The sequence below is a fragment of the Petaurus breviceps genome, unplaced genomic scaffold, assembly GCF_028583685.1.
Source record: "Petaurus breviceps papuanus isolate PSGF00001 unplaced genomic scaffold, PetGlider_PUasm1.0 186, whole genome shotgun sequence".
Taxonomy (NCBI): Eukaryota; Metazoa; Chordata; class Mammalia; order Diprotodontia; family Petauridae; genus Petaurus; species Petaurus breviceps.
In genome coordinates, this window is record NW_027185798.1 from 51,091,916 (window position 1) to 51,113,938 (window position 22,023).

Below are 22,023 nucleotides of genomic sequence, written 5' to 3' on the forward strand. Positions count from 1 at the left end.
TCCCCTGAACAAGGTAAATGATATGTTTGATTGATTAAAGCAAGACTGTTAACCCATTTTGAGTTGCTTTCCTTTAGAAAAGCAGATCTAAGAACCTGTGTTGGCAGCCACCCTGGGGATGCTGGGGTGCTTGCTGCTGCACCCGGTTGTCCCCAGATCACACTTTGAGAATTTATTGATTACAATCTTCTTAAAAGGAAGAACTCAAGCATTTTTCAAAATTTCATCCCAGAGCCTAACAAAGTTCTATACATTTTTTGTTTGGATTGGTTTTATTTTGGTTTTGGATTGCATTTCTGATTTCAGTAATCATGGAGCTCTTATGAAAGACACTCCCTCTGCCAATGCATATTAAGACCTAGTATGCATTTTACTTCCAGGGAAACTGGAAGATTAAAGGATTTACCCAGGTTCATTCAACCAGTATAAGTGAAAGATGGTACTTAACTACAGGTCTTCCTGACTCCAAATAGAGCTTTTACCCTACCCTTGGACACATAAGACACAACAAATATTTATTGCGTTTCACTGAAGTGAATTAAGAAGCATCAGGCTAATCTTAGAGAAACTTATCATCTGTCAGGTACAAATTTTTCTGTCCATAGAAAGATACTGAGCTATATTTCCTGAGGTGGGACTACCATAAGTATCAACAGAGACAGAATTTATGAAATCATGGGTTCTTGAAATATGGCCAACACACCTAGCACAGTTTCTTGTTTTTGTATTCAGAAGATATTTGTTGAATGACTAAATGAATGAAGATAATGAATCAAAGATGATATAAACAAGTGCATGAATGAATGAGTGAATGCATTTGTGAGGAAGAGTAAGCATGTGTTCTGAGCATTTACTTAACAATAGAATATTGATTATAGAGGATTACTTGTACAGTAAAAAGATTACTGGCTTTTGGGTAAGAGGGCCTGGGTTCAAGTATGACCAAAATACCTGTGTCCTTGGGCAAATCATGTCATCTGGTGACTCAGTTTTCTTTTTTGTTTTAGATGGTTTCTGGAATTCCTTCTAGCTTGTGATCTATGCTTAAAACTCTCCTCTTTCTACTTAGTAGTCTGATACACTGTCCATCTGGCAATGTCAGCAAGAATCTCATAATAATCTAGCAAATACATATAGATAGAATTGAATATTCTTATCTCAAATGTTTTAGCTGTCCTTAACTGATTCTTTTGGATTTAAGAAGCCTTCTCTGTCTACTTTATCTCACCTTTCTCAGCTGAGAAATCTAAAATAATACACTCTTTCATGCATTTTCTACACTTCTCCATTTCTCTTTGAATTTAAAAAACTCTATTAAAAACTTAAAATGGAAACTGGGTAGAAGAGAAGAAAGTAAAGAAGGGGAGGGGAAGAGGGAAAGGCAGCAAAAGAACTAATACTTTAATGGAAAGAGCAAAAAAAAAAATCCTCCAGTGAGAAAAAAAAATGAAAAAGGTAGATGAGAACCTAGAAATGCATCATTTTACTCAGAAAGGCCTCTTAGGATTTCACAGAGACAATGTCTCTTGTAATTTGTGCAGTGGAAAAATATCAGTGGCTTTTCATATTTAAAGTCTGGTCTGGTTACAATTAAGATAAAAATGTTGACTTTTTACTAAACCCGATATAATGACTAAGATTTTGTCAAAATGGTTTATCTCAATTTGGGTGTTTCTTTATTAACTTTACACTACCTGTTTAATCATCGTATAGAACTGACCACAGGCAATATCAGTTGATACACATGAGCATTTTAAGCCCATTAGACCAGCAGAGCGAATTTTAAAAGAGGCTGGTTGTATATGCCATAAAATTTTAATTAGTATTTTGGCAGCAAAATCATGTTTCATGCACTAAATGGATTCATTCAGAATACTGGATTCCTAGTACTGGCAATAGTCATTGATAAAAAATGAAGCAAGACTGGAGTGTCTTTTAGATAGAGCTTTTATGTTTAATAGTCTGAGAGGCAGAGAATGTATAATCTGCTATCTTTGGAGTATTCATTTACAGGCATGCCCTGCATGGGGTTTATTTCATATAGGTAAGCCAGAAAAGATATTATATAAATGGGAGTTAGGATAATAATAAGGAGGAACTTGACCTGTAATTTGATTGTTAGAGGGACCTCCCAGGTAAGGGAACTCTTTCCACCAATGTAAATTGGCACCTTCTGTGCAGCTCAGAATCTTAGAGAAGCTTTGTGGCTTACTCAGGGGTCACACAATCAGTAAATGTCACAGAAGAGACTTGAATCCAATTCTCCCTGACTTCAAAGCCACCTATGCACTGTATTTCCTTAATGCTTCCTGGTAAAATGTCAATTGGACAATTTGAGAGGTGCTACATCTGTCCAATACTAAGGCAGATGTTCTAAGGTAATTTCAGGTAGGACACAAACCTCCTGCAGAGTAGATCTTGATTGATCTTGATTTTCAGGATGATAACATGTATTATTAATTATATGACTTCTGCAAAATATCTTGTTAATACATTAATAACAGCTCATTCTCTGATGCTTTCAGATTTTCAGATAATTTTTCTCACAATAGGTCTGTCATGAAAATGGTACAAATATTCTTTCCATTTTAGAGCTCAGTAATCTCAGATTTTGAGTATTAGTAAATTGCCTATAAATATTTCAAGGATTTAAAACAAAATATCCCTACTCCATATTGAGAATTATATATCTTGACTCCAACTGCTGCATTTGAGTCGCTACTTTAAGCCATCTAGTGTTCTAGTTAACCCCTTGTACCAATTCAATTCAATTAAACAAATTTATTTAAAATTAGTTTAAATGGGGGTAGTTATGTGACACATAAGATAGTATGTCAGACTTGGGGTTAGAAAGATTTATCTTCCTAGCTATGTGACCCTAAGCAAGTTATTTAACCCTATTTGCCTCAGTTCCCTCATCTGTAAAACAAGCTGGAGAAGGAAAAGGCAAAACCCCAGTGTCTTTGCCAAGAAAACACCAAATGTGGTCACAAAGTGTCAGACACAACTGAAAATGACGAAATAGAAAAAAAATTAAATTGAGAATTTACTATGTAAGTACTAGGGATACAAAGTCAAAAATGATTTCATTCAATCCCTGTACTCAAAGAACTCACATTACACCAAAAGCAGGAAAATATAGATTAGCAGATAAATAACAGATAGGCATAAGTATATATACATACATACACACATAGATACAATACATTGGTATATAGGTATATATAATAACATATAGTTAAATACATAAGTATATACACACAAGAGATAAGTGATGATAAAAGATGAAGTTCAAGCAATCAGTATGGACAGTGGGTCTTACAATAGCCCAGGAAATGTAAATGAGAGTCAGGGTTTTTAGGGTCTTAACTAGACTTTGAGGAATGGTAGAATTTAGACAGACTGAGAGTAATAGAAAGACCTTTCCAGACCGAAAGAAAACTGTGGGAACAAAGTTAAATGGGAAACAGGGCATGATTAGGAGATGATGAGTTGATGTTTGATTAAAGTATGGAATTGTGGGAAATTATGCTGAAAAGGTAATGTGGGGTTAGAAAATAGAGATCATTGCATATCAGGTGTAGGAGTTAAAACTTATTCCTGAAGATAGCAGAAGGTTTTGAGCAATGGAAATAGAAGATGAAAGGAGCGCTTTTGAAATATTAATCTGACTTGGTGTGCAAGATAGAGTAGAAAAGGTGGAAAGAGAAGAGTAAACCCATTAGGAGGTGAGGTCATGTAGGTATAAAGTAGAGAATCAGTAGTGAGAAAGGAAAGAGAAAGGAAACTATTGACATTTGATGGACTAATTTGATGGGAGTCAAGGAAGAGCAGAATTGGCAATTGGAAAAACAATAAATTTCCTATTTCCTTTGTATAAAATGCAAAGTCTTTTTTTGACATTTAAAATATGGCTGCTAACTACACATCCAGACTAATTTCGTATTATTATTCCACATACTCTACGTTCCAGACAAATTGGCCTTTTCACTGTTGTCTCCTACATGACATTCAATTTCTTGCCTACATGACTTTGCATTGGCTTTCATGCCTGGTATGGTCTCCCTTGTCCACTCTCTGTCTTCAAATCCCTAACTCCATTCAAGATTCATTCAACTGGCATTCCCTACACAAAGCCACTTTTGATCCTTTATAATTATGATACTTTACCTTTAAAATCACTTTACACTTGCTTCACATACATTTTGTATTTATTAAGCAGTGAATGTTTTGTTCTACCCAAAAAGAATATAAGGTTCTTGAGGGCAAAGTTTTGTTTTATTTTATTTTATTTTATTTTATTTGAGGGGGCAAGGCAAGGCAGTTGGGGTTAGGTGACTTGCCTAAAGTCATACAGCTACTAAGGTTGTCAAGTGTCTGAGGTCGGATTTGAACTCAGGTCCATGTGATTCGAGGGTCAGTGTTCTATTCACTGTGTCACCTAGCTATCCCTGATTTGTTTTATTTTTGTCTTTTTATCCCATTCATCTAGTACATTGTCTGACACAAAGTAGACCTGGAATAAATGCTTATTCACTTCAATTGAAAATGATTGTATCATTATCAAAATTAGGTGCACATCAGGAGGGGGAAGTTTTTTTTTTTTTAATGGAGAGGATGTGTTTGATTGCATACATGTTAAATTTAAATTGATGATGGAATATCCATATATAAATCACAAATTCAAAGAATATCAGCCTCAGAATTGGAAGGGGTCTCAGGAAACACTTATTTGGAAACATATCTAACTAGGGACCTCTTCTACAGAATACCTGACTACATGACTTCTAAGATCCCTTTAAGTACTAACAGTCTTTATTTGGTCCATTAATTTGGTCCTTTTGATCATAAAGTATTCATTTCAAGTAGCCAATGATGGAAATCTCAACAAATCTTGGTATAATCTATTCTATTTTTATCATTATAATGAATCAAAATCTGATTCTCAAATTTCCTTGACGTCCCCTTCTTCTGTGTTTTGAGACCAAACTGAATAATTTAAAATCCCTAATCCACAGGGCAATCCTTATAATTATTTAATATAGTCATGTTCCTTCAGCTTCTTTCCATTCCCCAAGATAAGCTCAGAAGCTGAAATCTCAATTCCATGAAGACCGTTCTCAGCTTTGATTCTCAGCACCCTCAGCTTCCTCTTCATTCTGATGGGAGAGCTAGAGGAAAGAGTAATAAACTCTTGCCAAAGCATTCTTTCTAAGAGGGCTCAGAACTTTCTAGCTAACTTCTTATTTTAATCAGCTGCTCTGTCATCACCATGGCCTCACATGAAGTACCCTCTGGTGTCATTCCTCTTCAGCTTCTTTTAGTGTATTGTCTTCCTCCATTGGATTTTAAGTTCCCTGAGGGGAGGGGCTGTCTTTCTTTCTTTTTTATTGGTATCTCCAGCACTTAGCATAGTGCTCAGCAACTTGTAGGTCTTCTTTTCTTTTTTCTTTTTTTTTTTTGGAGGGGGGAAGGTAGGGCAATTGGGGTTAAGTGACTTGCCCAAGGTCACATGGTTAGTTTTGTGTTAAGTATCTGAAGCCGGATTTGAACTCAGGTACTCCTGACTCCAGGGCCAGTGCTCTATAGGTCTCTATTTCTTGAGTATTGACTAACATGCTCCTTTCAATTGTCTTTTCTTCCAGTGAAGCATTTCCAGGTCCCTCAACAAATCTCCCTGTGCCATTGTTTCTAACTCCTTCAGCATCCTGATTAACCTCCTTTAGAGAAACCTCAGATTTGCCAAATCCTTCATGATATGTGACATGTGAAATTGACCATGATACCCTAAATCAGGTTTGATCAAAGATAAAGTACTATAAAACTGTGATCTCTATCACTTGAACATAATAGTTCTATTAATGTGGCCTAAGTTTTATTTTTTCTATTGGGGGGGAGTAGGGGAGATCTCTTCCACATGCTTCTCATATTCCTTTAACTATGCAGTTATTTTTTTTCAAGCCAAAGTGTAGGATTTTACACTTATTTCTATTTAATTTCACTTTATTGGATTTGGTCCAATATTCTAGCTTGCAGATCATTTTTGGATATCGATTGTCATCCAATGTATTAGCTATCCATTATAACTGAAATCACTTATGCAAATATTCAAAGGATCTATCCTGTCTCTGGCATAGAAACTTACTATGGGGTAGGTATTCCATTTACTAACTGAAATGCGTATCAGAAACAATAAACTATTTAATAGATAAATACTAGGGAGTGTCTAAGATAGAGAGAGAATAAACAATGTGTGTAAGAATGCCCAGCTAGGAATTATTAGAGGGAGGATTACTGGACTCTAGGCTGAGCATATTATTCATTTTGCAAACTGCTTCTTTATGTCATATAAGCAGAAAGAAAAGAAAAGAAGAAAGTATTGATAGTAGAAGGGTTAGGTGTTTAGAAGACCAAGGGAAATTATAGGTAACAGAGGAAATGGAAATTCTTGCTAGGAGAGCCAGGAGAAAACAAACAATCCCAATTTCCTTGCTTCATAGTTTTGGAAACTTTTCAAATACAGTTTTCAATTGCTTAGCGATAAAAAATTTAGGGACAAATTAATAAACTGCTAAAGTTCAAGTGTTTAGAGCAGTTTTTGTTTCAACATAAAACAATTGTCACATTATTTCATTTTTATTGGTGCCTTTTTATGACATTCATTTCTGAATGTATTGCTAACTTCTGTTCTACCCAATTAGCCTTCTTTTTTTATAAGAATTTTAAAAGAAAAAAAGAGAGAAAATCATAGAATGCACCAAAATATCTATTATATTTAACAGTGTATGCAACATTCCAGACCCAGAATACAGTCCCCTCTATTCCCCATTTACTCAGTGTGGAGAGGGAGGTTTATATTCTTAACTTTTCTCTGAGATCAAGATTGACCATTATAATTATAGTGTTTAGTTTTATCATATTTTTCTTTTTATTTATGTTGTTATAGTCATTCTGTATATTATTTTCCTCTTCCTGTTTCCTATACTCTGTATTAATTTCAATAATTCTTCCTATGTCTTCATGAATACCTCATATTTGACATTTTTATGGCATCTTAATATTATGTTGCATTCATGAGCAACAATTTGTCTATACATTCTTTAATCAATGGGCACCCTGGATGCCCAGGACTTTATTAACTCAGTGATGTCTTTATGAATGCTTTTATGTGTATCAACTTTTTTTCTCCCTGTTTTTTTATATAAGGCAGGGTCTAATGGATTTTACCAGAATTAATGAAATTAATCTTTTAATAATAATAACTAACATGTATATAATGCTTACTGTTGTGCCAAGCACTGTGCTAAATGCTTTACAATTGTTATCTTCTTTGATCCTCCTAACAACCCTGGAAGATAGATGATATTATTATCACCATTTTACAGCTGAGGAAGCTAAGGTAAACTAAGATTAAATGACTTGTCTAAGTTCACACAACTTTTAAGTGTCTAAGGTCAGATTTGAATTCAGGTCTTATTAATTCCAGGCCTGACAATACCTAACTGGCCTTTAAAAATTATAAATTGAAATATTAGATAAGTGAAAATTTACTTAAATTAATAGCTTCCATTCAAATATAATAGCTGCCATGTGCATATCACTTGAATGTTTACAAAGTGCTTTGGAGTTATTATCTTATTAATTCTCACAACAACCTTTGGAGGTAGATGCTTTTATTATTCCTATTTCACAGATGAGGAAACTGAGGCAGAGAGTTTAATGATTTAAACTGGGTTACACAACTATTAAGAGTGTGAGGCTAGATTTGAATGTAGATCTCCCTGACTCTAAGTCTTAACACTTTATCCACTACATAACCTTAAATTAATCAGTTAACTAAATTAATCTCCTCTTCCTCTAACCTCTTATAGCATGTCATATCTCTCATATTAAACTTTTATATTCTACTTTAGAATATATATATATATATACGTATATATATATATATGTTTCCTGTGCACAAATAGCTCCACGAGGATAGAGATAATATAGAGATAATATGTAATTAGTATTTTTTTTCCATTGCTCTTAGCTGCTAACATAGTGCTTTACCTATGGCAAAATATATTTTTCTGAATGAATGAAGTTACACAAATCATAATTGTCACAATGTGCAATCAAATGACCAGAGAGTTAGGATCACCACCTAGCTCTGATAGTTGTTGATATTATCTTTTTATGGGATATTATATTTATCTTTCCTAGAATGAGACTTTGAGTAGTTTTAAACATTTGATAAAATAATTTGTTGCTTCCTGTTTAGGAAGGCAATCTTGAAGGATTTTTTTTTCTCCTCATGAATTTGTAGGCTTAGAGAGAAACATAGGTGATTACATGTTCAGAATTTGACCCAATAGCATTTTATTACATCTTAATGGACTTTATAATGAAGGTTTTGTCATGGAGTGGGGGGTGAGTCATACAAAGATGTGTGAATTAGTTTCTGTGGATGAGAATTACACAAAAATAGGAAGATATGAATAGATTGAGATCTACATTGATAAATTTAATATCCATGGGCATGAGATTATGACATTACAGTGTATTCATTGGGAATATTATTACAGTATTTCCTAAAATATCAATCTTGTTTCGGTAATTTCTTGTTGGGAGGGGGTGTCCCATTATTTTTTAGGCTTCTATTAGAAAATCACAAGTAACCAAAATCACTGAGACCTTAAAGATGGAAAACACTGTATTATACATTGTCAGAGATACAATGAAAAGCAATTAGGAGGCAATTAGGTTGCGACTAGAGCACTGGGCATAGTAGTCAGGAAGACCTGTCTCTGACAATTTCCTTATGGTATGACCCTGCTCAGCCTCAATTGCTTCATTTGTAAAATGGGGATATAACACCACCTAACTTATAGGGTTATAGTGATGATTAAATGAGTTAATATTTTAAAGTTCCTCACAAGCCTTAAAATATTTTATAGATCCTATTATTATTATCATTACTATTATTACTATATAATCCCTCTTATTGGGGGAAGATTTTGGTTATCATGATTCTGTAAAATCTCAGCATTGTTTAATTTTAAAAATCTGCTATAGAATCTAATTCCGTCCATATTTTTATTTTGAAAAAAATTAACATTCTTTTAAAAATGTTTGAATTTCTAATTCTCTCCCTTTCACTTACCCCTCCCTCACGAATTGAGCTCAAGTAATATAATATCAATTGTACTGTGAAGTCATGCATAATATATTGCAAAAAAGCAATAATAATAAAAAAAGTCAAAAATGTAATTCAATTTGCATTCAATGTTCATCAGTTCTTTCTCTGGAGGTGGATAACATTTTTCATCATGAGTTCATTGAAATTGTCTTGGATTACCATATTGATGAGACCAGTTAAGTGTTTCACAGTTGGCCATAATTATAATATTGCCTTTACTGTGTACAATGATCTGGTTCTGCTCACTTCATTCTGCATCAATTCATGTAGGTATTCCCCAGAATTTTCTGAAACCACCTTGCTCATATTCCTTATACCACAATTGTATTCTATCATAATCATATATGATAACTTGTTCAGCCCTTTCTTCATAGTGGTCATCCCCTCAATTTTCAATTTTTTGCAACCACAGAAAGATCTGCTATACCTATAGCTATAACTGTAACTATTAAACTATAACTATAATAATAGCTACATATATATGCATATAAATATGTATAACTATATATAAATTTATAACTACAATTATATATATATATATATATATATATATTGACAAATACATCCTTTCCTCCATTTCTTTGATATTTCTGGGATATACACCTAGTAGTGGGTATTTCTGATTCAAAGAATATGCTCAGTTTTAGAGCCCTTTTGACATAGTTAAAAATTGTTTTCCAGAATAGCTGGACCAGTTCACAACTCTACCAACAGTACAAAAGTGTACCTATTTTCCCACATTCACTTCAGAATTTATCATTTCCTTTTCTATCAAGTTAGCTATTCTGAAAAGATGTAAGTTGTTTTCATTTCCATTTCTCTAATCAATAGTGATTTAGAGCATTTTTTCACATGACTATAAATAGCTTTTATTTCTTCTTCTGAAAATTGCCTCGATATTCTTTAACCTTTTATCAGTTTTGGAATGCTTTATATTTTTAGAAATTTGAGAAATGAGACCTTTATCAGAGAAACATGCTGTAAAATTTTTTTTTCCTGATTTCCTTCTTCCTATCTCATTTAGGTTGCATTGGTTTTGTTTGTGCAGATGTTTTGCAATTTTATGTAATCAAAATTATCCCATACATTTTTATCATCTATTCTATCTCTGGTCAAAAAATCTTCTCTTATGCATAGATCTGATAAGTAAAATTTCCCATGCTTCCCTAATTTGCTGATATTATCTTTTACATATTCTTTTAAGTGTAAATCATGTACCCAATTTGATGTAAACTTGGTATATGGTATGAGATGTTGATCTGAGACTAGATTGCTAAATTATATTTTTTATGAATTTATTTATTTACTTTTATTTTACAACATTCAGTTCCACAATTCCTTGAGTTTAAAATTTTCTCCATCTCTCTCTCCTCCCCCCAACCCCTGGCATCATGCAATCAAATATAGTATCTCCAAATACCTTCACATTAAACATTAGTCAGATTATAAAGGAGGATTATAACAGTTAGAATGAACAATGGGAAAGAGGAAACAAGACAAAACAAAAAAAGAAAGCAAGTAATTTGCTTCAATGTGCATTCAAGCTCTGTAGTTCTTTCTCTGGATGTGGACATCTCTTTCCATCATGAGTCTTTTGGACTTAGAACCTTACATTGCTGAGAGGAGCCCGGTTTATCAAAGTTAGTCATCACACATATGTTGTGTCTATAATTGTGTACAAATTTCTACTGGTTCTGCTCTTCTCACTCAACATCAGTTTATATAAGTCACTCCAGGTTATTATGAACTTTATCTGTTCCTCATTTCTTATAGCACAATAGTATTCCATTATATTCATATGCCACAACTTGTTTAGCCATTCCCCAATTGATGGGGATCCCCTTGATTTCCAATTCTTTGCCACCACAAAAAGAGCTGCTATAAATATTTTTGTACATTTGGGTCCTCTTTCCACTTCTATAATCTCTTCGGGATACAACCCTAGAAGTGGTATTGTTGGGACAAAGAGTATGCCCTTATTTATGGCCCTTTGTGCATAGGTCCTAGATGTCTAAATTCAAAAGAAAATATGTATTATATCCCCTTAAGAAATGCATACCCCTTATGGGGGGGATGTTTTTACAAGAAACAAAATTCAGAAATTGGTAGTTTTTAGTCTAAACTATGGCAAAAGCGTATTCTTTATGCCCCATTAATGTAGGTTCATGTTTGAGCACTGGTTATATTCAAGCAGAACTATATAAAAGTTATGGGAATATCAATGTAGCAGATAATTAAATGTGTAGAGAATCTATTAGTATTTATAATTAAGATACAACATCATTGGTGTTTATTATGAAATTATAATATTCTGTAATCATGTTGAAATGCACTGCTTGTCATGTCTTATTGCTTAATTATGGCCAGGCAGTCCATATAACTTGTAGCTGTGGTGATTAAAAAAAATAGTATATAGTTAAATCAAGTTATGAAACTTAGAATACAAATCTTAACAAATCTAAACATGAGTAGAACTAAGTTTTTATCATGCAACGTTTCTTTGAGAAATGGGTAATATTTATTCCCTCACACTATTCTCAATTAGCAGATGATGGCAGTTCTCCATATTCCACTTAGCTGATATTAGTTCATAATATTGTAAAACACTTTTAGGTACTTTAAAAATGTTGAGCTGGAATGGAGACACTGCAAAAGGATTCATTTCAAGGAATAAATAATGCATTATTTTACTTCTTTTTCTGAAAGACCTTACTAAATTTATTTAGTGCCCAGAAATGGAATTTTCTTGCTATTTTTGCTAATTCCATTAAGAAAATATTAATTTCATTTACCAGTGAAGTAAACTATAAATTGATAGTCCTGGTATGTATATTATAGCTATGTCTATATTTGGTAAAAGAATTGACCAATTTTGATAAGGCGAAGTCAAGATGGCAGAAGGGAACCAGGAAGTTACCTGAGCTCTCCTTAGTTTCCCTAGGAAACAACATAAAGTCAAGCCTCTGAAAGAATTCAGGAGTTGCCAAATCAAAAAAAAAATGATTATAGTGGGATATCTGGAAAGGTCTGTGGCACTTACATAAAAAGGGAGCACAGTCTAGTGCAGTTGGTGTCCAGTTTAGTCAGCAGGAGGCTCTTACTCACAAGACAGATAAGTACCCAAAGCCCCCTTTTTCTGGCTTAACAGGTCAGTGGCATAGCAAGCATGAGTAGACTAGGCCATGCTAGCACAGTTGAAAAGCTGCTATTCTCAGAGGCCTTAGTGCAGAAAGCCACTGACCAGACCCCTGACCCCCAATGCAAGAAACTTGGAACAGTGTCCCCTGTACATTAAGAGTGGAGTTCAACTTTGTAAAACATGAGCCCAAACCCCACCCCCCAAAAAAGACCCCTGACCATAGAAAGCTACTAGGTGACAGTGAAGATCCCAACGCAAATTCTGAAGAGGACAGCAATGTCAAAATGCCTACATACAAAGCCTCAAATGGGAATACGAACTGGTGTCAAGCCCAGTAAGTTGTCTTGGAAGAGCTCAAAACTTATCTTAATAATTAAAAGAAGTAGAATAAATACTGGGAAAAGAAATAGTTATGCAAGATAATTATGAAAAAAAGTGAATAGCTTGGAAAAGGAAGCAAAAAAATTGAATGAAGAAAACAAGTCCTTAAAAAATAGAATTGGTCAAATGGAAGAAAAAAAAATTCACTGAAGACTAGAACTTCTTTAAAAGTAGAATTGGCCAAATGGAAAAGGAGGTACAAAAGCTAATTAAGTAAAATTATTCCTTAAAGATTAGAACTGGGCAAGTAGAAGTTAATGACTCTGTGAGACATCAAGAATCACTCCAACGAAATCAAAAGAATGAAAAAATAGAAGAAAATGTAAAATAACTCATTGGATAATCAACGGACTTGGAAAATAGATCAAATAGAATATAAGACTTTTTTTACGTTAATAAATGTTTTTTCAACAAAAAAAGTGGACCAGGTTCCATAAATACAATATGATTTCTATGGCATGAACCCAGGATATGCTAGGGAAAAAAAAAGTTTTTTTTAAAATTATATGCATAGTGTGTGCCTGATAGTAAGCTTTGAGTATACAAATACAAACATGAGATAGGCCTTCACCTCAAAGAGGTTCTAATAGGAGATAACACAAACAGGAGAGTGATGGCCTGGGAAAGGAAGATCTTAGGTGTCTTAGAGTTGATGATTTAATGCATAGAAGGGAAATAACTTTTCCAAGAATGGTATTATGGAAAAGTATTCTTGATTAGTTTACCAAACCCAGAGTAAGAAGTTGAAAGCTGAAAGAAGAAACTGCCATAGTATACACATGCCTTGACAGAATAGATAGTATGATGTCTGAGATTAATAACTATATGTAATTAGAATCATGGCCTGGCCTGGTGCGTGCTAGTCAAGTTTGAGTTCACTAAATTACTAATTAATATAACCCAGCCTTTGGATGGGGGCCAAAAAATTAAGTGAATTAACTGAGGGACCGGAAGCATTTTTCTCTTACTGCCTAGCAGAGACATTATTCCAGGTAAAACATATAAATACTAGGTTGTTTTTTGTTATTCATTTATCTGTTCATTTATTTGCCAGTTATCTATTATCAAAATGATCCATGTATGACTGGTAGTCTGCCAAAATCTGGGTTTTTCATTTTTTTCTGGTAATCACAGGGACCAAAACAGAGAAATTATCATGATAACAGTATGGATTAATATAATGAGTTATTATACATCAAGAGCAAAAAGTTAATTATTAGACTATAGATGGGAAAACAGCAATGATTAGTGATATCCTTGTCTGGGATAAAATCAGTATATAGCTGTTCAGTCACTTTAGTCATGTCTGATCCTTCATGACCCCATTTGTGGTTTTCTTGGCAAAAATACTAGAATGTTTCACTATTTCCTTTTCAAGTTCATTTTACAGATCCGAAAACTGAGGCAAAGAAGTAAGGGCCTGATGTTGGATTTGAATTCAGATCTTTGACTCCAGGCCTGGCTCTCTTTCTATTGCTCCCTAAACTGCCCTAAGATCAATATAGCTTCTGATAAAATGAAGACAATAATTCTACTCTATTCTGCTCTGGTCAGATCATACCTGGAGTACTATGCTCTGTTCCAGGTGACATATTTTAGGAAAAAAATTGATATATTGGAAGGTAATATGAAAAAAGTAAAGGGAAGGTACAATGTTCCAAGATCATGACATGAAGTTTGATTGGAGGAACTGGAGATGGGAAATAAAGCATTCTTAATGACTAGGAAATGACACAATTGCTATCTTCATGTATTTGAAGGGTTTCCACATGGAAGTTTGATTAGTCTTGTTCTTCTTGTCCTTTGACAAATGCTAGAAACTTCATATAGAAGTTGAAAAGAGTTTTTTTTTTTTTTACAAAAAAAGAAAACATTTCCTCATTGTTAGAGCTATTTAAAAGTGGAATAAGCTGCCTCAGGAGGCAGAATGTTTCCTTTACTAGAGATTTTCAAACAATGGCTAGATGACTACTTGCTATAAAACATATGACATACAACTTGAACCATACAATTTGTGTGTTGTACAGGGAATTCTTGTGCAGGACAGCTTATATGAGATATTCTCCAAAGTGAATTCCAATATTGAAATTGTGTGATTCTACAATGTATTTTTAAGGTTTACAAAGGACTTCTTTCATGATAACCCTATGAGGTACATACTACAAATACTAGCAACCTCACTTATGAAAAGAGGAAACAAGTCAAGAGATTAAAAAATGAATTATCCAAGGTGTTAACCTCCAGCTAGAGAGAGGCAGCAACTGAATAGAGGTCTTCTGATGCCAAAATGGTATACTACATATATTTATGCTATCTCTCAAGTCAGTTATCTTGTCCTTTCCATTGTTTCTAAATAGGATTACCCAGAATGATGGAAATCTATCAGATACATTTCAGAATTTAACCATTTCTGTTAAAGAATCTCCTTCTCAATCATTCTCTATTTTATTTTTTTTTCTGTTAAAGAGGAAAAAATAAGGAAGGGAAAACTAGTCATCATATCTTAATGCTTTATACATAAAAAATATTATAACAATTATTTTTGCCTTGCTTTTTTCAAATGCAAAGTTAGAATGAGTTCATTTTGTATTTCCTCTAATAGAATGTAAATTTATTTTATTTTGTTTTTTTAAAGCAATTGGGATTAAGTTACTTAGAATGTAAATTTATTGAACTCAGGGTTTGTTGCCTTTGAATCCTCCTCACAGTGCTTTACAAATGGGAGGTGCTTGATAAATATGGCTGAATTGAATGGATTTTTTTGAGAATTTACCCAAGTATCTTATTTCCTTGCATTAATCACTTTCATGTCATATTTTAACATGTGCTTACTTTAAAGAGAGGTCTCTAAGACCTCTTCATTATAACATTTACTTACAGGCCACCCAACTAGTGTGTTTCTGATTTGCTACCAATAAATCTCAATAGAATGAATGAAAAGAATTCTGTTGTTTTTATTGAGAATTCAATGAAGTGATATAATAGAGTAAGCTATTAATTAATTCATGCCAAAAGAAAAGTCCTGGAAGACCCCTGCAGGACACATCCTTAAGTGAACCTTAGTAAGCTAGGCAGTTATTTGGTACCATGGATACAGTGCTAGGCTAGGAGTTAAGGAGACATGAATGTGAATCCGGGCTCAGATTGTCCTGTTCACAAAGCTAATTGTGATTTTTATTATAACAAGTTAGTGGTCTCCCTGAACAAAGAGGAGAGAGAAATACTGCTGTGATGACCTCCACATCCACAACATGTTTGTTATTATTGTTGTTTTTTCTATTACTTTAAATATACTAAATTTCATCTTTAAGATGTTCCTTTCTTCCTTTCTTTCCAGGTTTCACTGCTGGCTCATTCCACAGGTCTGTATTTACAACCACCATAGAAACCTTTTTTTTTTCCTCCTGGAAACTCATTCCACTTCAGGTCTACTTATGATATTGGAACTACTGTGTGTCCCAGAAACCTCACCTTCTGATTAGCTAGTATTTTCCTCAATATCCAATTGAAAGAGTAGGCCCAGGCCAATCATCTTTCCTTTCACCCCTGAATTGCTCTATGGACATCTCTGTAGGAGTTTCTCGACAAAGCTCCAGTGCCATGTACATACATTTCCCTCCTACTACACCATTTTTCAGCTTTTTATTTTGTCCTATCTTCCCCCATTCATATATAAGCTCCTTGAGGGTAAATATTTTCTTTCATTCTGCTTGAATTTATATTCCTAGCACTTAGCAGATAGTAAAAGTTTAATAAAGGGACCATCAGAACTGACACATAATAAGATAATAATAAATGTTTATTGATTGAATCTTTGGGACTTACCATTTTTAAGGCTTACTAATTCTTTTTCTCAAAAGAAGTCTTCAAGATATAAAGATGTGTGTAAGCCTTCTGTATAGTTTATGAGTTTTGGGGTCCTCTCATTCCTTCTTCCCAACCCAGTGATTTCTGATTTATTTTTCACCATATTTGTACATTCCCACATTTGCATGAAAGGCACTGAATATGAAAATATTTGTTGATTTAATTCAGAGAACCTTATAAAATTCTTCTTTTTTTACTTTATCAAATGCTTTATTAACTTCTAGTTTACAACATACATTTCCTCAAGATTTTGAGTTACAAATTTTCTCCCTGTTTTACCCCTACACACCACCCCAGAATAGCGATCCCACTGGATATCCCCTCCTCCAATCTGCTCTCTCCCATATCTTCCCCCATCTCCCCTCCAATTTTCCAGTAGGGTGCGTGGATCTCTATGCCCTAGTTCCTGTATATCTTATTTCCCAGTTACATGTAAAATGATATTAATAATAGTATATATATATATATTTAAACATTTGATCTTAAAACTTTGAATTCCAGATTCATTCCCTTCCTCCTTTGTCACCCACCCTTACTGAGAAGATAAGCAATTCAATATAGGTTGTACATGTGTAACTATGCAAAACATTTCCATAGTGGATATATTGTAAAAGACTGACTATATTTCCCTCCCTCCTATCCCACCTCCCACTTGTTCTATTCTCTACTTTGATCCTGTCCCTTTTCAAAAGTGTGTGCTTCCAACTTTCTTATCAAATTCTTTAAAGAATTTCTCTACTTTGTTGTTCTTCAACATATTATTAATTATATTAAAATATTTTAGGCACATATTTTTTAGGAAAACTTAACTACAAGATGACCATCAGAGAAAAAAAATTGCCTTGTCATATGGCAGTCCTTCATTTCTCTTCAGATTCTGCTCCTGACACTGCAGACAAGTCTTCAGTATTCTCCAGTACCCTCCTCACCCTTGATGTTCCCTTCTGTACTGGATATTCTTTCTTTGGGAGAGCCTTCCAATAGTACAGAACCTACTTCTTGTTATTTCATCCCCAAACTTCCATTTTAAGGAGGAGCCTAAGACAGAATTTTTCCTCATTCATTCTTCTCTAGGTTCAAGTCCTGACTTTCTTGAACTTTTTTCTCCCCAATCCCTTCTTCCTCCCTCACAAATATACCCACCTGCTTTTCAGCTTCATTTTATGAATTGTTTTTCCTCAGTGGAAAGTAAGATCACTTGGCATAAGAGATGTATTTTCTTTTATTTGTTATTCTCGATTCTTGGCACCATGGTTGCCACATAAGTAAGGGATAAACTTGATGACAAAGCAACTCTATCAATTCCTCTCTTTGCCTATAAAATACCTCTGAGTCATTCTTTACTTAACTCCAACTTCCTTCTTCTTGTTTAGGAAGAATTTCAAAATTGAGATGATTCAGCCCCTTCATTCATTGGTTAGAGTACAAAGAACCCATCTTTTAGTGTGCCAAAACTAAGTAATATTATGCTTATATAAATGTTCCAGTAGCTGATTAATTAATTTATTTTTCACTTATTTTTATTCTGAAATTAACAAATACTAAACAAAAAGCGTGTTGCCCATTATGTAGCAGAACTGTAAAAGAAAATGCATAAAAATTTCAAGGTTTATTATTTTACATCTTGTTTTCTTTTTAAGTATGTAATAAGTTCAACTTAGAGCTTTCAAAAATGTCCTTTTCTTACCTTTCTGCTTTTCTTTCATCCTCTCTCTTTCTCAGTCTCTCTCCATATAGATAGATATATGGAGAAATAGATGCTACAGTTTTTCAATCATTGTTCACATGTGTAAGTTATCAATTACTGATTACAAAAATAGATCATCGTAGAAATTCGTTCAATTTTTCAGCTGTTCTCATGAATACTCTTATGATACACACTCATTTTAATTTCTATACCAACCTTTCTTAACATCTGTGCTTCTTTTTGCTATTTCTTTGTGATTTATAAAGTGACCATCTTATAATCTTTCTTCTTCACCTCCATAATATTTTACAAATAAAGTCATACAGAAAATCCCTCACCGCTGTAAAGGATGTCTTTCTTTAACCTGACAAGGCGATCAGGGATTTTTTTTTCTGCAAAGAATTCTCTAGATTCTTCTGACTGCATAACTGTGTGAAGCAGTATACATTGATTCAACGTTTGTAGGAAGCTTTGAAAATCAAAATGCAAAATGGAATGAGCAGAACCAGGAAACATTGTGCAAAGTATCAGCAACATTGTGTGATGATCAACTGTTAATGGCTCAACTCTTCTCAATAACACAATGACCCAAGATAAGTTCCTCATGAAGGAAAATGCTATCCACATCCAGATGAAGACCTGATGGATTCTGAATGCAGGTGGAGGCATACATTTTTCACTTTATTCTATTTTGGTTGGTCTCGCTGCCACGAGCACCAAGACTCTGAGTAAAGATTCTTCTTTCAGGATTGTATTCCCAAGTCAGTTAATAAACATGAATTTATACTGAATGAATCAAGCCCATCACAGACACCATGCCATAGGACATAGAGAATTGATCATGCAGTCAAGAGAACCCAGGTTCAAAGCTTGCCTCTGAAACATATTAGCTGTGTGGCCATGTGCAAAGACACTTAACTCCTTAATACCATGAGATATTATCTAATAATATAAATTACAGACACATTACTGATAATGATCCGTGAAGACTGTTTCAATATCAGGATTTCCCAAAAATGAATCAAATTGTGGCTCCTGACCCTCCCCAATTACTGAAGGCTGTGAAGAATACAGGAGAATTAATTGACCCTGGCACTTGTACTAATGAACTTGTAATTTTGGGATGACTGAAAGTCTCCTCAAAATAATAATATTAGAACTCTCCCAGTATATAATAATTAGAAATTGAAAAAATAAATTGTCTACCCTACATACTTCTATATAAAACCATTACTCTTAGTAAATTTATTTCAGCTATCTCCTCATTGGAATGAAAACTAATTTCAAAGCAAACATTTGTTATTGCCAATGCCCCTTCTAGCCTCAACATTTGAAAAAAAAAACTTTCCATTTTATAGCATTTTAAGTTTAATAAAATACTTTCCTCAGAACAATCTGCTGAAGTAGTGAGGTATGGCGTATAAGTGTTAATTTATTTTTATGGCTGAATGCTCCCTGATGCTCAGGGAAGTTGCTGATGACTTACTGATGGCAGCTGGCTTGTAGGTATTAGAGACAGGCTTCAAACCCTGATAATCTAACTCCAAATAACCTTCTTTCACTGTAACATGCTGTCTCTTAGGTATTGTTAGCAACATGGCATAATAGCTAGAGTGCTGAATTTGGAGTCATGAAGTCCTAGTTTGAATCCTGCCCCCAATACTTTTACCATCTGTGTGATCTTGGTCAGGGGACTTTACCTCAATAGACCTCAGTTTCTTTCTCTGTGAACAGGAGATAATAAGACATTTCACAGAACTGTTTTCAGTCTTCAACTGACATATGTAAATAGCTTTACAAATCTTAAAGCACTATATAAAATTTGTTATTATTGTTCCTAATGTTGTTGTTGTTGTTATCAGTTTTTCAAAATACCCAAGACTCTAAACAGATCTCAATTTTTGGATATTGATTAGCCAATGCCAAATCCAAGTTAACGCTATCAAAGCCACAGTTTGAAGATCCTTGACAAAAAGTAAGATAAATCACTTTGAATTTCATTTCTGCACTTTTGGATATGTCATCTCAGAAAAGTTTGTGAGTCCTTCTTTTACCCTGACTGATGGAGCAGAAGAGATCTAGTACACTGTAGCACATTTGTGAAACCTCCACACAATGATCAGATTTAGGTTCAGATTGGATAGAAAATATTGTCTAATCTGTGTCTAAAGTGAAGATTTACAGCCCAGTGGCTGGCCAGTCAACTCTTTTCTGCCTTAATGTATTACTGAACTCCTTTATAACTTTATCCTCTTGAGTCTTACCTCTTGATTTAGGGCAAAGAGCCACCCAAATATGAGATTTTTCTTTTTTGGGTGGTAAATATGACTATGATTTCAGAGAACAAAATGCTGCAGGGAGACAGCACGGAGGGGCAAGTGTCTTTCATTAACTTTACTTCTTAGGAATAAAGAAAAATAGCCAAGTAAAAATGACAGACAAAAAAGACTGTATCTGACAATATATGCAATGCTATGTTCACAAAGCCTCCTACCTCTATATTTTAAAAAAAGGAACAAGTATTTCATCACCTGGTTTTTAGGGAACAGCGCTGGTCAACATTGCAATTAATCTGAATTTGGCTACCTTTTAGTGTTGTCTTCATTTATATTATAGTCACTGTGTATCTGCTTGCTTTGCTTTATATCAAGTCATATGAGTCTTCCCATGTTTTTCTGAATTATTTATATTCTTCATTCCTTAAAAGAATATTATTATATTCTTTTACTATAATATTAATATATTAATTATATTATTCTAATATATAATAAATATTAATTATATTATTTTAATATATAATAAATATATAATATTAATTATAATACTATAATATTAATATATCACAATTATTCAGTCATTTCTTAACTGACGATCACCCTTTGTTTCTATTTTTTTGTTACTATAAAAAGTTCTAGTAGGATTCTGTTAAAACATTTTCTTATTCATAACTTTTTTTCATAGTAATTTCATTTCTGAATATGTTCCTCTCCTCACCTGTGCTCAGGAAAGAAATACAAAACAGAGGAGTAGCCAGGGACTAAGCGTCCTTGCTCAGGAAGCAATTCTTTTGCAACACAGGATAAAAAGAAAAAAACAAGTTTGCTTAATAAGATGTGTCAGCCGAAAGAGGGAGGGGAAAGGAACCAGCACTCATATAGTGCCTCCTATGTGACAGGCAATGCACTGTTCCATGCTCATAGCTTGCCACCTTTGCAAAGAGGGAAAAGCATTTTCTCATCTCTTCACTAGGTTTAAGCTTGGTCATAATTATGCAGTTTTTCTTTTCTCGTTCTTTCTGCTTACATTGTTGTGGTCACTCTGCATATTGTTTTCTTGGTTCTTCTTACATCACTCCAGATTTATTCCTATGATTCTTCCCATGCTTCTCCAAGAGGCATTGTAGATGAACATGTACCCTAGCTCCAGGGATTCACTTTTTTTTTTGCTTGTTATATACCCACCCTGAAGAACTTTCTTCTACAACAAAGCTTAGGTGAAGCTCATATCTAGGGTGTACCCTAAAAGGGATTAACATAGTTTCTTCTAATAAAGGTATTTAATATAAAAAGCAGATATCAGGTATAGGACAGCTATTTTCTCCCACTACAAAAGAAATAGTTAACATGCAAAAGATCCATAAGTATATGTTAACAGGTACCTAAAACATAAACAACATAACCCATTATATGTGTGTCTGTCTGTCTATCTATCTATCTATCTTTCTTTCTTTCTTTCTTTCTTTCTTTCTTTCTTTCTTTCTTTCTTTCT